A 19,967-nucleotide genomic window follows, 5' to 3' on the forward strand; every position below is an offset into this window, starting at 1 on the left:
AGTCTGATGGAATGACTCTGAATCGAACTGGAGCACAATTTCTGGCTTCAAACATGAAGTATTTCCTGAACAAAGTTCTGGCTGGAACCAAACAGGAAAAACCAAAACAGCTGACATCTGAAGGACAGCTGGAGAAAACTGAGATATCAATGGAACACAGCGTGCCAGTTACTGATAAGGAGACTGCTTCAGAATCAGAATCAGAACCAGTGAGATAGGAGTTACTTCAAGCTGCAGAACTGGAAGAACAACTGGATTCATCAGCACCACAAACAGAGGATCTCTTGGACTCTGAGACCCCAAGAGAACAGCAAGTGGAATGTTCCCTTCTGGATTTTACTAACAACATGGAAGAACCTGGTGAGATTAAGATCAAACAAACACCATGTCCAAATCCACGTAACCCTCCTTTTCCGGCCCCTCGCACTAAACCAAGATCTACAAAAAGTCACAGAGCCCCAACACCACCTCTGACCCTTCGACACATCAAAACAGACAATCCTGTTTGTGTTCAACATGATCCAAAGACTTTTGTGTGATAACTAAGTTCTGGGGTTAGTAATTACTGTGGGAGGAATAAAAATTGAATTACTGGAGTTGGGATTTCAGAAAAGTGCATATACTTAGGTTTATGTGGACATGTTTTTTTTAAATACATTAAAGGGTTTTTTTTGTTTTATTGATCATTTAATTGGTGATTTAATGATCAGATGGGGGAGTGTAACAGAACTAATACTTTATGTTTAAGCAAGTAATTCATGACATCCTTTAATGACCTAGGTTTTCATGACATGCTGTTCATCTGCAGATAYAATGYTTYAAGMCYGAACAAGATTTGCTAACAACAGTCATTCTTTGATATCACTTGCGTCTATCTTTATGTTTTCCATTGACCTTGTATCAAATCTTGCTAAGATGGCATAATGGTGTTTTGTCAAGAGGGCCCACTGCTCAGGATGCTTATAATGGTGGAATCAAACCCAGAGAGTTCTTTCCCTCACAGAGACGGGACCWGGAAAGGAAAAGGAGATATCATAAGAAGAACGTGGGTCCGGAGGAAAAGCGGTTGAGACGGCAGCAGGAAGAAATATGATGAGATAATCAACCTTAAGGGTATATCTAACCTAACCAATGATTATTATTACTGTGTTTCTATTAATTGATGTACTGTGATTCTTGATGACTTATAAAATTGTGTATTATGTTTAAAAATGTAAGATGGTGATAGGGCAGACAAGAGTATAAAGCATGTTTTGTAAGGTCAGTTGAATGATTGTATGACTAGTCATGTGTGGYCAAGTAGAGCATRATGTGAGCTYAGCCTGGCTCCACTTCTAACGGTCAGSAYGCCWTCAGTTCCCCTTTCTAATGTCACGTGAAACCTTGTGCAACAGAAAGCTTCTCAGAAGTGATGAATGTAACAGATAAAATGGACTTTTGACACCACAGAAAAAGTACCTAACGGGCCCAAGAAGGGGAAGTACTGAGGGTTACTTCACAATAGAAAAATACCGTGAAAAGCACATGACACATGATCGCCCAAGGCCAGGCGGGAAACAAGTTTTACACAGGAAGATAAAAGGCCCGAATTGGACCACAACGGGGTCTTTCGTGTCACTCAGCTGAAGGAGGAACAGCTAAAGAAGCAGCAGGAATTCAAAGCAGCATAACCAAGACCGGACCTGAAATTCAGCTCTCTCGTTTGGGCCAAAAGCTGATCAATTCTCTTCAACTGAGCTCAAAAGGACCGAAGACCATAATTTGGATTAAGGCCCATCACCGAGAGAGACCATTTCAAACAACGACCGGACCTCATGGGGGTAAAACTGATTGCTTTATTCCTGCCTTCCATGGAAATTAATAAATTATGCCACACTTATTGATCAGGAAGATAGGTRAGCTTTTTAGAGTGTTTTATTTWATTCACCATCTATTATTAATCATTTAATTYCTAATCAATGTMYTTAATTTGTATAATCAGTTGTGGCWATCTRTGCAAATTCTATTAAACTGCATGCAAGCATTACAAAGACAAAKTAACTGACTGGACATTGATGATTTTTGGTTGTCCTTTTTAACATTTTTCTCTAATTYCAGGAGAGTTTTGTTAACTTAAAGTAACACGATAATTGCCTATTTTATAATAGTGTGGTTATRRTAAAGTGATTAGTAACAAAAAAGAGGTCAGATTATAACATAAAGTTCATTTTTCTGGTTCAGTAGTCACAGAGGGGAGGTAGAATACCTCTTCACTGTAAGAACAGTTCCCTTGAGACCTATTTTTTACTGGTCCCAAAATCTCATCTCGACCACCCTAAGAAGTGCACATCCTACAAGAGAGCGCTGCCCGGAGAAACGACAGTGCCCAGCAGATCTCTCAGGCGGCCCGGTGCTACCACGCCTGAACTTGAGCTGGGGTTCACGAAGGGAGCGACTGTCGGAAGGTGGGCAGTGGAAGGTCGAGCCCCAAAGCTCTCGCTTGATGCCCTAGGAGGAGGCAGGTCAGACTCAGCAGCAACAGTCACCACCGGCCACCCATCAATCCACTGGCTGACAGTCATTCTCGAGTGACTGCAGGCCAGGCTCACAGAGCTCCCTCAACCTACCCCCCTCCACTCCTGCTACGGTGAGCCTGCAAGTGCTGCCCCGCACTTCCCCCCCTCCCCCTCCAATGACTGTGAGAGTCTGACCCTCCGCCCCTGATCCACAAAGGGGCATCGACTCTTCTCCTAGACCCACCAGTGTCCGGGCGGGTAAACTGGGGGAGGAGTCACAAAGGACAAGAGTTTGTTAATATATATATATGAGGCCTCTCGAGAAACAGGGTACAACAGAGTTCACCAGTAGTGTGGAGAGACTGACAGAGAGAAGCAGAGGCACAGAGACAGGCCAGGTTCTCTGTGTTTCCTGCTGTTGCAATAAAACTCAGCTGATCATCCCATGGAGTACCTTCATTCTTGGACCACTTATTTCTGTCTGTTGTTAAATAAATATTACCATAACAAAGTTGATTGTTATTTTTTTATGTGTGGAAAATAAATTTAGATGATTTTATGTGTGTATTGTTTCATAGTCAATGGTTTAATACACTTTTTTGCACATTATTTTTGTGATTGTTTTCTGTGACGGTTTCGTCTTGTCTTTCCTTATCTTATCATTTTGTTAACCTATGTTCAAAGAATGCGTTTCGTCTAGCCTTGTTATGTTAGGTGCAGAAGTAAAGTGGTAAAAAATAGATCTAATAAAAATTAAATAACCTGTTGTAGCTTTAAGATATAAATCTAGAACTGAATCATTCAAGACACATGCCACTTGCCAGCTCCTCACTCTATCAGCTGACAGCTCCAGATCTCCCTCAAAGCCATCACTACAACCTCAGGTGACCCATGGAGGAAACACCAACTACCAACCCTTGGTAAAATTTGGCCTCAACCTTCCTCCTCACTGTGGTCCTATTGAGGTATGACCAGCCTTTCCAGGAGTCACCTGATCAGTGGCCAAATCTAACTTTTGATTCAATAAGACATCACCTCCTGGTGATGAGAAAAGCAGAGCTTGTTTAGTTATAACATTTTGGGCTGAGGCAAGTCGATAAACTAATGTTCCTTTTTTAATCTGATTATCAACATAATTTGAAAATCTGAGACAATTTGAAACATTGTTTTTGTCACAAATTTAAGAGTTAATCATTTACCATAATAAACTGTCCAAATCCCTGCGTGTATAACACAAACGCTTAAAGATGGATATTCAAACATCCTGTCCTTCAAAAAGAAAAAAAAATGTATAGGTAGGTCTTCTGGACGGGTTCTTCTCTAATGAAACGTTTCGTCTCTCCTCCAAGAGACTTCTTCAGTCTGAGAGTTTCAGGCAAAATTCAGGCTTTTTAAGCCCTGCCTCCAGGGTCAGCCATGTGATGTGAGTATCAGTCACATGGATGCAGGGCTTAAAAAGCCTGAATTTTGCCTGAAACTCTCAGACTGAAGAAGTCTCTTGGAGGAGAGACAAAACGTTTCATTAGAGAAGAACCCGTCCAGAAGACCTATACAATTTTTTTCTTTTTGATTTTTTACCTGGATTACTGGGATGCATCAGGACATCGTGTCCTTCACTCCTAAACTTAGATTTAAAGTCTTCATTTGCATCATAAAATGATATTTTAAAAGTGTTATCTTGTTCAATCATTGTAAAGTTATTAGAATTGTTTACATCCTCTTCAGTATTTTTCCTAAATTATATCAATTTAGTTTTTGTTGTTTTTGTGAATTTATTTGAATGTTTTTGATAAAATCTGGCAAGTTTTATCTCATTGGTAATGTATTAGGATGAAAAATTCCCATTAATGAACTAATTCAGCCTTAGCTGCTGAGATCTGATAAACATTAATGGTGATAAATCAAGTATTCAAATGTTTTTGATTGACAAATTTGATTTGGTGCCTCTTTCTACTTGAGTTTAAATCAGTAACACAAGTGATGTGTCAGTACAGCCTTCTTTCATCATTCTCTTTTTTACAATGTATTCACATTGAAGCAACCTAGTGATGATAATGACACCAAACACAACTCTAAGATTCAAAGCCCCACTTGTGAATGAAGACAAAAGTTGCATTTTCTCCACAATAATTTGACCTTAAAATCATTGGACATTTCTGAGAGCACTTGTAAGCTAAGAAAGCCAAGCATCGCTTGAGTTCAGGGCAACTCAAGTGCATGCTTTCATCACAAGAACACGAGGTCGGATAATATACTGAGATTACTAACATTTTTTGAAAGTCAGAATCACTTTCAAAGACTAAACTTTTTCACCCAATTTGTTCAGCACTTTCTCCTGATGCCTAAAAAGGATTTAGTTTCAAATGGATCCAAAATAAAATCAATTTCTGCTGCCATCTTGTTGTTGATAAACATTTTTATTTTTTGTTCATGTTACAAGCATGTTTTTGTCTGTAATTAAAAGTTATGGTTTTCTTTTGTTGCTTGCTTTTATTGTGCTGGAACCTGAATACAAGTTTCCTTCTATCATGCAAACTGGAATTGTGTCTTGCTGCCTAATGTGTCTTATCATAGTTTCTGTTTCCACATTTTCACATTAAAATTCATGCTAACCACATTTTACCTCTTTTCCTCCAGTTCTCTGCAAATTTGCTCATCTTTCACATTTTTGTCACGATCCTTGTCGTCTTCCTCCACAGCTCGAGAATTCACCAACAACAATTCTCTGAAAAATGTTGCCGTTATTGTCCCAGAAGTTTCACAACATAATGAAAGTCTTAGCTTGTTAGACATGAAGCTGCCCATCAAAATAAAAGCCATAACACAACTGTTTGTTTAGAGCAATGACTCATGGTTTGCCCGTTGATTTAATTTGCCTGCTACATCACAGGACCTGCAATGTGACTATTGAGCACACATACATTTGAGCACACGTACTATACACGTACTATTGAGCACATACAGTACATTGTGTTACAATGCTCAAATGAGTCATCATTTAGCTCTACTAGTAAATATAACTTTTGATACACACGCGCAGACATTGATTTGTCTTAGAAATCCCACCTTCAGCTTAGAAGCTGCTCATCAAAATGTCTGAAAATTATTTTTCATTCTTTTGCTGTTTAAATTTTAAACAGTTGCTTAATTGTAATATTTACCTGTTGTTAGTCTCTTTAGACCTGGTTCTGTTCTGCTCTGCAATGCATGCTGGAATATTGCATGTGTGAGTGAGTGTTTGGAGCTGCTAAGTGGGGGTTAGGAGTTTGGGATTCCCCCCTCCCCCCCGTCTTTCATTTTTTATCTTGTTCATTTTAAAAGTTAAAAAAGTGGAACCTATAGAAATGAGGCATATTGTGTAAAATTGCAGTGCCTGCATCACTTCAGACGCAGCAGCAATCTGCTACAACATTAATAGTTATTAAATTAATAAAACATTGGTTGCATTCTTCAAGAGAAGCTACAGGTCTGAGTCCCTACCATACAGTAAATAAAAAGGCTTCAATATGGTCGCTCGGCAGCTGACCGGATGACGTGCGGTCACATGGTTGTTCGGCGTTTATTTTTGCGCAGACCTTCCATAGCCCTTGAGACACATCATGCCGAGCTCCTGGGAAACTTCTCCCACTGCGGTATATGTCACTGCGCTGGGTTTCTTCCCTCTGGAGTCTACAGTGTGGGAAAAAAGTCACAGACTCTTCACCTGACGTTGTTTGTCCTCAAATCTTTTAAAACTCCAAACTCGTTATAAGTCAGATTCCAGCATGCACAACGTCTGTTTTATTTTCAATCATGAGTGTTTGACCGTTGGACTAGTTATATAAATGTCCGCTTCTGGAAGCGAGTCTTTATATATATATTTTTTCAAGCAAGTGGTTGAAACAAAATGCAGCGTCTAACTTTTAGCACAAACAAACACTCCCACAAACTTCTGACCAATCACATAATAAGGTCTTATGTGTGTGTGTGTGTGTGTGTGTGGGGGGGGGGGGGGGGGGGGTAAAGTTCTGCCTGTGGGTTGTGACATGTGGATTTTTAACCACAAAGGGCATACATCTCTCAACTAATTCAGCCAGACCTCAGGTACGCTCAGTAACAGTCAGCCATTACACTGGACCTTGGTTCAAGTCATGGAAGATCATCCAGTTGGAGTGAAGAACTCTCTGATCCTCACCTAGCTGGACACTTCTAGGCGTGTTCCTCTTCATTGTATCCTGGGTTGCTTTAAATTGAAGATCAAAGACGAGGTGCTTCGCTATATCCTTCTCAAAAATAGAATACTTCCACCATGGAAGTTTCAAAACAAAAGTTGCTCTGTGTGTGGTTTTTTTTTATAAGCTCAAATAATAGACGAGACCGAGTGGTGGTCTGTCCAGACTGAGAGATTCTCCCTTTGACTCAATGGGCCAAACCTCACAGCCAAACACTGGTTCTCCTTCTCCGGAGAAAAACAGCTTCATCCTCGTGAAGCAAGAGCGCATTCTTTTCTCGACAACTAACTGACTGTTGTTAGTTCAGACCAAATATATTAATTTAAAAGTAGGAAGGTTAGTGAAGGACTGCCATGTGTTGTTTTTCTTAAACAAAAATTGTTGATGTATGCACAGATGTACAGCTCATTCAGACCTGCTTTCTGGTGACAGCACTTTAAAGAACACTTGACTGATTTACTGAAAACTTAAAAATTAATTATTTCATATAAAACATTCATTATGATGATTAAGACAAAAATAATAATAAAATGTTTCATAAAGCTTAACCATAACACTGAGTTTAGTTAAGTCAAATATTTCAACTAAAAAATCCATAAACAATTACTGTAGTTTCACAGTTAAAGTTCAAGCAGTGATTTACATCAAAGCACAATAAAACATTGTAATAACATTATACAATTATGAAAAAAAGAAGATTATTCTGTTTATTATCTGATTAAGTAAAGAAAATATCTCTTTACTGTTTAAGAAAACCTGTTATGGTTATAACTGGAACAGAGTTCTGTCTCTTTAAAGGGATCCCTGATTAGTTGTAACATTAGACTTTATTTGATAAACACATATTTTAACTGTAAAAGAAAGACTGTAAAAATACTGTAYGATGTTTAGTTTTGTAACTTTTTAAAAATATGTTTTAACACGGACTGAGCCATTTTATTTACACACAAAGCATTCTGGGTAAATGATGTCATGGATAGGTCCTCAGTGTGAGCGAGCTATATCCACCCTGAAGATTAATCTTGGACAATATCTGATGATCGACTCTTTTTAAATGAAACCAGAGAGCGTTGACAGAGAGGAGAAGGTAGAAAAGACTCAGCCTGTAACTGAAAAGCATGGATGGAGGACAACGGAGCTGCTTCATGGAAGAAGAACCTCAGCTTAGCCTGCTAGCCTTTGTGCTAGCACTGACGCTATATTGCCTTATATGTATTAGCTTGGTTCTAGCGCAACAAAAAAGCTAAACTGAGGTCCTCCATCCATATTTTCAGTTGCAGGCTGTCATTTTTGTGTTCCCCTCTCATCATGTGGCTGGAGGACCTCAGTGACGAGAGGAGAATGTGTAGCGCTGAGCTAATACATATAAATGGTGATAGCGTCTGGGCTAACGCTAAAGCTAACAGGCTAAGCTGAGGTTCTTCTTCCATGAAGCAGCTCTGTTGTCCTCCATCCATGTTTTTCAGTTACAGGCTGAGTCATTTCTACCTCCTCTTTTAAATGAAACCAGAGAGCGTTGACAATCGTCAGAAATTGTCCAAGATTAACCTTCAGGGTGGATATAACTTGCTAGCAGCCTCGCACCGAGGACCTGTCCATGTCATCATTTACCCAGAATGCTTTCTGTGTAAAAAAAATGGCCCCGTCCGTGTAATATATTTTTTAAACTTTTAGTTTAAAAATAATAAAAACTGAACAGCTTACAGTATTTTTACAGTCTTTATTTTACAGTTAAAATACTGTATATGTTTATTAAATGAAGTCTAATGTTACAACTAATCGGGGATCCCTTTAAAGGAGGCCAAATGAGACCAAGGTCAAAGACAGGTGGAACTGTTTATTCCACCTCGAGGTGACCACTACACTGGTAAAACTGGAACCAGAGTTGGCAACTATCAAAATGTGATGTATTTTATGGTAGTAGCTCATAGTGTTACAGGGAGAAGGGAATCTTGCAACAAGTGAATCAGCTCTGAGTTTACAGAACAGAAGCTCATTGAATGATGACAGAATATCAGAAAAACACTTCAAGATACCTGATAATATAAGACTTGTGATGAAGAACATAGACAAATGAAAGAAGGAGCTCATACTTCAAAAGGTGAAGCAGCATAACAAATTATAGAGGCAAGTGACTCAAGCATTGTTGATGTAGAAAATGAGGATGAAGTTGTGCTGGTTGAATACACTTATTATAGTGAATACACAAGTATTCTGGTACACTATCACCACTTGACCAATGTTCATACTTATAGATGACACTTGATCAAACATTTGGCATTGAGTTTGAGGATGTTTTTCTTTCATATACATTTATTAGAGCTGTGTATAAAATAAGAACACTGGCTTAGGATCAACTGAGCAAATTGCAATAAAAGAGGATAATGACCGAACTTGGTAAGGACAGAGGAGAAAAGGGTTCTTTGACTTTATGGGTGAAGCACTGGTTATCTTCCCTTTAAGGGCTCTCACTGTTCTTTTTCCATCCTTTTTTATTCTTTATGGGGACATTAAGTATATATACTTTAAATAGCAATGGAGGGAAGTACAGAGGAAAACGAGTTTTGTTAGCGGAGCTCAGTGGGTCTAAAAATATGATGAGCTCTTCCAACAAGACACAGCTCTGCAGACAATGAAATAAACTGGAGAAGAGGTTGTATGGGGCAGCATTTTAAGCCATAGTATCAACCTCAGTGCAGGTGTAGGGATTTTGTTTTTATTCTGCTTTTATCTTTATGTTGTTTTCGCTACTAGAAAGGTGAAGGGTAAGCTTCAACTACTTGTTTTTCTTTCAGCTGCTCCTTTCTGTAGAAGTTGTCACAGCAAGCTCACTTGCATAAAGGATCTGGCAATTGTTATACACCAGGCACCTCTGGACACAACCTGGGCTCGAACCTGGAGCCTCAGGATAACAAAACTGTAGCACTGACCACCTAGCTAATGCAGTGGTAAGCTCCATAAGCTGCATTTAGAATTACAGTGGGTTTTGATTAAAGTGTGTGCTTCTACCTCAGCAACAACTAAAACTAGCCTGTACTAAATAGTTGCAGTCACTGTCTGGTTAGTTGAAACAGTTTATTAGTACATTAGTATTAATCATTGGAGGGACTGGAATTGTACCGGAAAACCTCATTTAATGTCAGTCTCTGTTATCAAATTTTCACAAGAAAAAAAAAATGAAATTACAGATGTTTAGAGGAAGTTAAATCCTACTGTTGGACAGTAAACATGGGTGGAAATCATTGGTGTCAAAGTAAAAGTGGACAGGTTAGCCGATGAACAAAGCATGCAACAACAAAATAAAGCAACTATAACTTCAACTGCGCTTAGTAGTAATTTAAAAGTTGATTAGAAGTGTTGTGACTCCCTTATTAAAAAATAAACTTTAAACTTTTGGGTATGAGCAAATTTTCAACTCCACCCCCCACCTTCTTGCTGACTCTCCTGTGGACCAGGAAAAGCTCACAGACGGACCTCTTTGATAACCTCCATGAGGGAGATCAAAGGTATTGTTCCTATGAATGACTCAGGAAGAAAAACCCCAGAGACAGGCTTTGCGTCTCTACTAAGGATTAAAAAGGCCAAGGTTGTTGATTGGAAATGCTTCTGATTTTCACATGACGTTGTAAAACCCCAGGGCTCAGAACTTCAAAGCTTACCCATGTAGGCTGGTGTTTAGTACCTTTTTGTTTTTGCTCAGCTGAGAAATGGAACCACAGTGACTCCTGCAGGTGGCATGCAGTTGCCAGAGGTCATAAAATCATGTGATCTTTGGTGTAAATTGTGATGTTTTTTTTAAAACATAGAATGTTTTGTTTCTGTGTTGAAATGAACGTTTATATTCCATTTATATGATTTAATCAGATCATGTTGTTGACTAATCTTTGTTTTTGATTGTGTGAATGAGATTTCATGTTATTTTCATGAAAATTTTGTTGACCAAACTTTTTAAAGCTTTGGTTAACAAAGCTTTTTAAAGCTTTGGTTAACAAAGCTTTAAAAAGTTTGGTCAACAACATTTTCATTTCAAGATGATTTTAGTCCTGGTCCCTGACATGAAAGATGGTGGGTGATGGAATATTTAATTATTTTTGACACTCAGTAAGACTGTTCCCTACTAGAAAATCATGGAACAAATATATACTGCAATTATAAATAATTGATAATTGATAAATAATAATATAACATATTATTCTACAAATGCATTTTTCTTTACGCATTTAATGTCTGTAGCATAGAGCACTTAATTAATTCAACATAAGTAAAGACAGCATATTGTCATTCCAAAGTTGCTCCATAATGATGCTTGGTGATGAGTCCCTGTCATCAGTTTTCAGTGCACACAAAACTGCTGCAAATCTGCATATTTCCAATTATCTTTCTGTTCTGTAAATTGACGCTCTTCCTGCACCAATATTGAGAGCCAACAAGAAACGTCAGTCTACAGTAATGAACTCCAGTATCAATGAGTTACACAATGCATAAGGCTGCTGGAGAGAAAATGAAGACCAGTCACCTGACTTTGGAACTCTGGAGCAAGATCTACCTACTTTGTCTGACTTCCTCTTATTTCATTCCTTTTATTATGACCCCCGCACGTGAAGTGTAAGCGTGAGTCATATTCTTTTCGTACAGTTTATTTATTTATTTATTTTTTTAATTTCTTTTTTCAGTGATTTTTGGTCAACTGTAGCACAAAAACGGCTGCACCGGTCAACCTGAAATTTGGCAGGACTGTAGATGAGTCTGACCTACACTGCGTCAGCCAACAGTTTTACAATAGACCCCATATTTGAGGAGGGGGCTCCTTTCAAAGAGGGGGTGTCTGGACATGCAAAAATGCTTATAATTCAGAAACTGTTCAACATAAAAGCTTCAGATTTCTTTTGTTGTTTAGCTCTGATGAAGCTCTATCCACCAGGCCCACCAACCAGTGCCCCCCCACCCCCTTGGACCCCCAATTTATCTGAAAAATGGGCATCTGGACAAACAAAAATGGTTATTGCTCAAAAACTATTAAGCATAGTAGCTTCAAATTTTCTTTTGGTAGTTTAGCCCTGAGGGGCTATCCATCAGGTCAACCAATGCCCCCCTCCCCCCTAAAATAGACCCACTCCAAAGCCACTATGATTTTGGAATGCTTCTAGTAGCATGACATTTATTAGGAAAAAAGACTTCTGAGTTCCGGTGCATTTCTGCGTGCGGGGGTCATTATGTTCCAGCTATGCGGTGTCTAGTTTATTTATTAAATACAATCTATATACAATAAAAATACAAATCACAAATAAAATGAAAGGCAGCAGGACGAAGAAACCATTTATTTAAAAAAAACAATGTATAGATAAAATAGGCATTACATGGGTGTCAAAATCAATTTGGTCCTAGTGCTCCCCCCACCTTAATTAGTCATTCTAACAGAATGGCTGTGACTGTAAAACAATAGTTGCCTCTGTATAAGTAGAGGTTTATTGTAACTAAGTATATTTACCTCATAACGGTATAAGTCATTTTTTTGAGGATCTGTAAGTTTACCAAATATTTTTGAAATCGTAACCTTTACGTTTAACTTGTTGCATAAATGATACTTTTACTTTTTTAACTTTAAAATTTAAGACCTACTTATTGTTACACCTATATCCTAAATATTATCAATATAGGACATATAATATAGATAGCTAGTATCAGAAGATCTATATTCGACTACTGGAGGGTAAGTGTACTTTGTTCAACACACACACACAACAGACAAATCTTTAGTGCAAAAACAAAACTGTATTGTGTATATTTACAATATGTACAAACAAGTACTTGAAAGTTTCATTTTTTCTTTGTTATTGTAAATCCCCAAGCAATGTTTTATCTTTTTCTTTAGTGCTGGGCAAAAGTTCAGCTATTCCACTCCACATGGACTGGAGTGAGAGATATGAAGAAAGGATCAAATTTATAGTCCAAAGATGAGCGTGATAATGTTGCCACAGTCTAAAGAGTCTCCTACCACACCGGAGGAGTTGAAGGGATTTAAAACAGTTCTCTGGGTTCAAAACTCAGGTAGCTCGCCATCCAGTCTGGTCATCTCAGCAAGCAGACATGGAAAAGAAACCTGGCCAGTTCCACTTTTTTATGATAGACTTATCAATGGAAGGCTTAGGCACAAGACATGAGAATACCTACAGCAGCTACAATAGCATCTGCTCCCACACCTAACCTGGTTGTCAACCACAGCTGTGTTTAATGAGGAACTGCTACACATTCTCACCCCCAAGTCGTCACATATTGACGCTTAAGGTAAGGTTCCCTCTGCGTCTTATTTTGACGCATCAGGTGACCCCCTCACGTCAGTCCTTGACGCCCGCGGCTTTTCCGGGTTGCGCCACCAGGGGTCTTTGVGTCBAGGGTCTGAGGTTAACATGAGGGATCAGGATTAATGGTTAAGTTTAGGTACTGGGATCAGGGGTAGGATGTCCATGGTGAATATTAGGTAATTTCAGGCTTTGGAACATGTTTACGTGAATTTCCTACATTTTCTAAAAATGGTTAATTTTAGGTACTAGGGTCTGGGACAGGATGTCTAAAGTGAACAAAGGTAATTTCAGGCTTCGAAACGGTAGTTTTTGCGCATTTTCTACTCTTTCTGAAAATATGACAACAGATTTCGCCCCATCTCGTCAGTAACTGACGTGACGGGGGTACCCGGCGCGTCAAAATCGGACGTAGAGGGAACCTTGCCAAAGCGTCAATATGTGACGACTTGGGAGTGAGAATGGGTTGGGAACTGACAAACATTTCTGCCACAAGTCTCGCAATAACAGGATGAAATCTCATGAGAACTTAACTCATGCACAGGATGGCAAGTGGCAGAAGGTTAAAGGGAAAAAACTATTTTTAAATTAATTATCTAAAAAAATAAAGAAATACTCCAATAAAAATATAAAATGTAAACTGAAATTTAAATTTTCTGAATCAGTTGAATAGAGAGGGACGGAAAAAAACAACTAGAAAAATTAGAAAAATTACCCTGGTTACATTATGTGTTACAAATATAAATACATCCAAATCTCATTGTGAAAATAGTTGTTTATCCACTCTAAAAATAATTGTGTTGAATTTACCAAGCTGGTTCCACTAAGCCTAGTAGAGTAAAGGTAAAATAATATATATAATTCCTTTAAAATAAATTATGTGAAATGTTTAATTTACTCAACTGGGTTTAGTGGAACCAGTTAGGTTAAGCCCAAATCAACACTTCATTTCTTAGAGTGTATGTAAAAGTATTTTCACTTGCACAATTGTGAGCAGTTTTATGAATTTTACTCAAGTGCTTTTCTTTTCAGTGAAATTCAGTTTTACCAAAGTCATTTGTTTTAAGATATTTTTACTTTTGCTTAGTTCATTTTTTCAAGTACTTCATAAACCTCTGTGTTTAAGTTGGAACGGAAGTATTTTACTGACTGCAACTGTTAGACTAGTTGGTGACACAAAATTGCAAAAACAAACAAACAAAAGATAAAAGTTTTTAATTGCAGTTGTTGTGGAAATCTTTATTTCCCCAAGACAGAAACACATGGTCCAAAGATGAAAAGTACTCCATGGAATGGTCGTCAGGATTTATTTGCCAAGACACAGTCTTCCTGTATTATCTTGTGACCAAGCGGACCAGCAATGTTTGTGGCTGTGTTGTGAAAAGATTTTAAGTTTTTTTTTTTTTTTTTTTTACATTTCTAAAATTTGAATTACCAGACTGTGAGCCTCCGCAATGAGCAAGAAAGTGCCCCAGGAATGTTTCAAAAATAATTTTGGAGAGTCCCCTATGTAGTGGCTCACCAACTAGTAACAGTGAGCTATTACCCTAACCTCTCCCAAAGAAACCTGCTCCAGATCCTGCGGGTTACAGGCCATTCAGCAAACTGCTTTTCAAAAAATGTTTCAAAAATCCTGGTGGAGGCAGTTTACAACCAACTGATGGTCTTTCTGTAAGAAGCAGAATATTTTAGAGGTTTTGCAATCTTACTTTATATCCTTACACTGAAACATTCTAAATCAACTTCTTAAAAAAGTTTAATGATAAAAGGATTCTGATGATTCTAATGACTGAGATGTTGAGCTTTTAGGTTTAATTGTGAAACAAAACTGATAATTTAGTTTCTCCCTTGGATACATGGTTAGGCATCAGAAACAGAGCACTGGAGTGGTTCAAGTACCACTTAGACATGCAATCTTTCTGTGTCAGTCTTAATTATTGTGTTCTCTGCTCTTCTCTCTTGTGGGGACATTTGGCAAATCTTCTGTGCCAGGTCATTTGTTGTGGTGACCCCATCGCGGGAAGCTGCCAAAGGAAGAAAGTTAAATAATATACTTTTGACTTTTCCAGGTACATATTATAATTTGTTATACTTGTCTTGTTGCTATAAAATAGTTTAAAAGTAATTTCTCACTGGTGTAATTAATAACATGAAAAAGGGCTGCACTCAAGAGGCGTAGTTCCAGCATGTTGGCTTACCCACCTTGGATTAATTATTCAACTGTAACAGAATTGTGCAATCATTTTATTAAAATGAATAACATCTCTAGTGTTTATGACCTTTCAAGTCAATTGTGGTTGGTAAAGATCCATTCAGGGAACCAAGTTTAGCTTTCCAGAGGTGACTCAGACCTGTTTGGTCCATAAATGTCCACCGTATGTGCCCGACCAAACTGTCTGAATTCCAGATTTGAAATGAATAAAAAAAAAAAAAAACACGCATAAAGAATCATAAAAAAGTGTAGCCAACACACACTTCCGAGCAGCTAAAATATTGTATTAGTGAGTCATGTTGTGGTAAATGTTCCTATACCCACACACTGACATGCATGCCATCGCACATTTAGTACAAGACTGAAACAAAATGGGTAATAGCTGCCAGACCAAAAGAACATCAAAGTAAACCTGCAGTGACTACACCAAATTTTTCCCAACTGCACAGAATGACTTGCTCTGATTTCTACAAACAAAAACAGAGATCCAAACACTGTCTGGTTTATTACACTGTATGTGTCAACTGGGTATTGTCTGCAGCACCAAAACAAAAGTATTATTTTTTATCAAAACAATTCCCCATTTTTCTCTTCTACTCACCCACCGGGTTTATGTGCGTATTTGTGTATATACAGTATTTGTGTGTGTGTTCCTGTTCCTCTTGGCCTTTCCTCGCTGTAGACCCATGGGATGCAGTAGGCTGCTATTTGAAGCCCAGGACCTAGTTTCATTGGTACCATAGGCTCTGCCTTAGAAGCAGATTGTATATAAAAACATGACATTAAAAGAATGAGATGAAGAAGGCTTGTGATTGAAATTCAAAGAGATAAGGGTCCATTTTAAACAGCTCAAAGGAAAGACAATAAATACAGTCAGGTCCGATTAAATAGAAAGTTCTTGTTTTTTTAATTAAAACATGAAAACAGAATTGTTAGATGGCTTTGATGACATGTTCTGTTTCTCCTGCCTTCAATTTCAATGCCAGTTAACTCCGGTCTGGTGTCAGGCTTGGAATTGTAGCATAGACGGCGTCCTGGGAAAGCCCCTCCTTCTGCATCCCCTGCTTATAGATACATGTTATGTGTGTAGTTTTACAATTCCATGCCTTTTACTTTACTTGAGTAGTATTAAATATATCTTACTCTTACCTGTCACTACTCTTGTGTTAAGTCTCTGTTACTCTAAGTAACTTCACAGAACGAAGAACAAACATGTTTTAACCAGAAATGCAGCAAACAGACACACACATCTACAATTTATGTTGAAGTCGTACCTCTTGTCCTGTTCTGAAATATATAAACAGTATTTGTAGACAATACATCCACTAGAGGGTAGTGCAGAGTTCAGAGTTATAAAGTCAGTTTCGAACAAAAAAAAATGTGATGGTAGAAGAGGTGCATAAAAAGAGGCAGTAAACCACTGCACCTTCATTGTGGTTTTTTTTTTTTCTTCTTCTTTTTCCTTTCCACTGGACACAGGTGAGCACAACACTGCCCCCACAAATTTTGTTAGTGCTGAATGAAGAGAAGGCTCAATCTAAATGCATATTTAATGTTGAGCATAAATGGGCCTTTAGAGGCATGGGGGTATGATGTGTCAAAAGAACGATGAGACCAAAGAAAAGGTGTTTTTACATATTTCACAGTGCCATGTTTGGTGAAAACTAGAAACAAGATGTGAGCATTAAATCATATCGACAGTCAGCACCATGGTGGAGAAGTGAAGATTTGGTCTTGTTTAGGGCCTGGACACTTTGCACTCACTGAGTCAATCATGAACTCATCTTCAGGCCAAAGGATTCAAGAGTCAAATATGAGGCCGTCTGTCCAACAGCTGAAGCATAACCAAACTGGGTGATGATGCAACAGGACAATGATTCCAAACACAGAAGCTAATCTACAACAGAATGGCTGAAAAAGAAAAATCAGGGTGTTGCATAGGGTTTGGAGTTCAAATCCATTTTTTTATAAACTGCAATTTGGGCATGAAAAATTCTAAACTGATTTAAAAGTGTCAAAAATATTTTATTATTAAATGTTTTTAGCCTCATTTTGAGGGACACAAAATGGGCAGTACGAAATTGCAGCGCTAGACAGTTTATAGCATGCACACTACAGTACAGGTAGAACAAAGCTGTACAAAAACAACGAAGCAGCACCTTCTGCTTTTAAAGCAGTGTTTGGAAGTACTTCAGTTTCTGTGAAGCTAAAACGAAAAATGATATTGACAAGAGCTAGATTATATGCAAGTTGTGTACATGTTTTCATCTGGAGGAGGAAGAAACAAAAGAAGCTGCTTGTAGCTGAACTCTGCTGTGGCGGCTGTAATGAAATAAGAAAATGATGGTTAAACTCAGGAACTTTATTACATGTGTGCCATCAGGTCAGACGCCATTATACATTTTTATGAGTGATACCAGTTTGGCAGTTTGTCTATGCACTCCATCTGTGTGCTTTAGGCATTACAAAGTAGTGTGCACAAAAACCTCCAGAAGAAAAGAGAAGATTAGCTTTCTACTAAAAAAAAGTTTCCATTACATGAATAAAATGACTCACAACACAAGCATGGTTCTAAACAACACATGGCGTACTTTACTACTTAAAATATTGTCAAAACCATAGAAACAATGTCTTTAGTTTATGAAAATGTCGGTTTGCCTGACAATGTGTGAAGAAAAGGTTTTATTTGAGCAAAGGAATAAAGTCACTGCAATTGAAATTACGCTCTGACTTTCAGTATCACTAAGCCATAACTTTGCACTTTTCAGTAGCAACAAAAAAAAAAAAACTGATTTTGAGGAAAAATGCCTTAAAATTTTGAGATTGTCCCTGTGAGTTAGCAAAGCTGCATTTCTTTTTAGCTGGTGAATCTCAATATTCAAATATAATTTGAGGTTTCCTCTTTATAAGGACATCAAAAATTCCTCAAGAAAATGACATAAAATTAGGATTCAGACAAAATATTTATGTATTATTTAAACCAACAAGACAAATTAAGTCATGCATATGGATTTAATTATGATATCAGAATGATTCAGGTGTCAAAATGTAGCTTTTAAAACCAATAATCTGAAAATGTGATTAGGTCATTTTGACTTAATTTTAGTTTCTTAATTTCTTCATCATCAGTGTTTTTTAAGTAAAGAGAAAATAGAGAAAGAGGGAAAAACAAAGAGAGAAGTAATTAGAAAGATTGAAATAGAGATTAGAAGTATATTAAATTTACACCAAGAAAAGACAGGACCACACACCCAACATCTGTCCGCTCACCTAAAAATAAATGGATAAATACATGGATGGCATTCATAAATATATACACATACCCATACATATATAAAGATATACATACATACATGCCTACATTCATAAATATTGTCAGTATATACACACAGACACGTATACACACTCAGTGACCAGTCAGAACCCCCCAGATCAGAACACCTGTTTGTGAGCAGTTGTGAACATGCGTGTATATACAAGATTTCTCCAATGGAATATTTAATAGTGACTGTGGAGGACCGYAGACCCAACCCCCAAGACACGAGGCAGACATAGGGAAGACCAGAGCCCAAGGGTCCAAGAGGGATCCCGAGCGCAGAGCCCCAAGGGGCACCTGCACGGGAAGATCTGTCCACCCACCCCCCAGATCAGACCATAGAGGAGAACTGGGAGAGTCCCCCCAGGGACCACACGCACAGCCCCCGGGGCCAACAGCGACAAACTCATTGGTCCCACCGGCACCCGCCATACCAGAGCAGATCCAGGGAAGGGCACAGAGGTCCGGGCCCCCAGGGTGTACCCCCCACAGGCCAAAGCCCGACAGGGCCAGAGGCCTCGAGCCCCAGCAGGCAGTTACCAGGCCAGGCCGGCACACACCTCAGCGCCCAGCCCCAGACCGCGGGAACCCCCAGCACGCCGGCGGCCAGCCGCACACCCCACCGGGGGGCAGAGTAGCAGCGGGCCTCCAGATAAACCAGCAGGAGGGGAAGCCCAGGCCACAGCCTGACAAATACCCAAACATACACAATTGCACCATCCCACCCTCATCTTCACACCCACTCAATCAAAGACATACAAGGATGCCACATTCCACTCATACCCCCGATACACACTCTATACCCCCCAGGTCCAGGACATGCATCCACCCCGTATTGGAGGCAGCACACACCCGAACCCAGGAGGTAGACCCAATCATTCTGAGGTGGAGAGGAGCAGATAGCCAAGGCCCGGCCCGGGCCGCACCAGGATGCTCGGCCAGCCCCTCGCCGCAGAGAAGCCACGTCCACGACCAACCCACCACACCGCCAATGGCCAAGCGCACCCCCCCCAGCCTGAGTGTTCATAGAAATAAATTTGATCAGCTTGTAGCCAAGATTCTGATATTTCTGCAGATACCAAACAAGTCTATGTTTAACTAAAATAACTTAGAATAATAAAGTAAAAAACCAGGGGTTTGGGCATAAGAGATAAATGAACCAAATGGCGGGCAAACTTTGGTCACTTGTGGGCCAGATGTGGCCCGCGGGCTGCCAGTTGAATAGCCCTGATGTAGAACCACCTACATATAAAACTACTGTGTTCATAGTAATTTCAAACTAGTCAGCACTTTCACTTCCACTAGGTTTCACAAAAAGTAAATGAACTACTAGACAACTACAGTGGTTTGCAAAAGTATTCATACCCCTTGAACTTTTCCATATTTTGTCACATTACAACCACAAACATAAATATATTTCACTGGAATTTAATG

The sequence above is a fragment of the Austrofundulus limnaeus genome, unplaced genomic scaffold (assembly GCF_001266775.1).
Source record: "Austrofundulus limnaeus strain Quisiro unplaced genomic scaffold, Austrofundulus_limnaeus-1.0 Scaffold47, whole genome shotgun sequence".
Classification (NCBI taxonomy): domain Eukaryota; kingdom Metazoa; phylum Chordata; class Actinopteri; order Cyprinodontiformes; family Rivulidae; genus Austrofundulus; species Austrofundulus limnaeus.